Source organism: Cibotium barometz, chromosome 15 (assembly GCF_041138505.1).
Source record: "Cibotium barometz isolate CiBa-2024 chromosome 15, ASM4113850v1, whole genome shotgun sequence".
In the NCBI taxonomy this organism is placed as follows: domain Eukaryota; kingdom Viridiplantae; phylum Streptophyta; class Polypodiopsida; order Cyatheales; family Cibotiaceae; genus Cibotium; species Cibotium barometz.
The window spans coordinates 5,973,779-5,974,349 of NC_141060.1; positions in this window are offsets into that span (position 1 = coordinate 5,973,779).

Sequence of the window (571 nt, forward strand, 5' to 3'; positions counted from 1 at the left end):
AGTAGGATCTCCTCTTGGTCCTCAATATCAAGAGGATCCTCTTCTATAGGGTCCATTGGGGGTGTACCTTTAAATGCTTAAGTAGACTCACATGAAAGGCATTATGTATATGCCAATGTTCTGGCAACTTGAGTCTAAAAGGTGTTTCATTGATTCTTTTAAGAATCTGAAATGGACCATAAAACCTCTCTTAGAGAGCTTAGGATAAATCTTTTGATGTCTTGTGGACCTTCCTTTCCAATCCTTGCCCGTCTTTTGATATAAACAAGCCTCAAAAAACTTGAGCAAGACCCATTTATCCTCTTTTAGCGGCCTTTGATGCTTTCAGCAAACCCTTTTTTGTTTTTGTTGTGACACTTCAATTTCTTCTTTTATCTTTTGAAAAGATATCTTGATGTCATGCACATACTCATTGGCTACGAATGCCTTTCGGTCTAACCAATGCTCCTGCTACCTTCAACCGCATGATGGAAAGGATTTTCAGACCTCATAGGAGATTCATTCGTGTGTTCTTTGACGACATTATCATTTATTCCAAATCCTTGGAAGAACATAAGGAGCACCTCCAGGT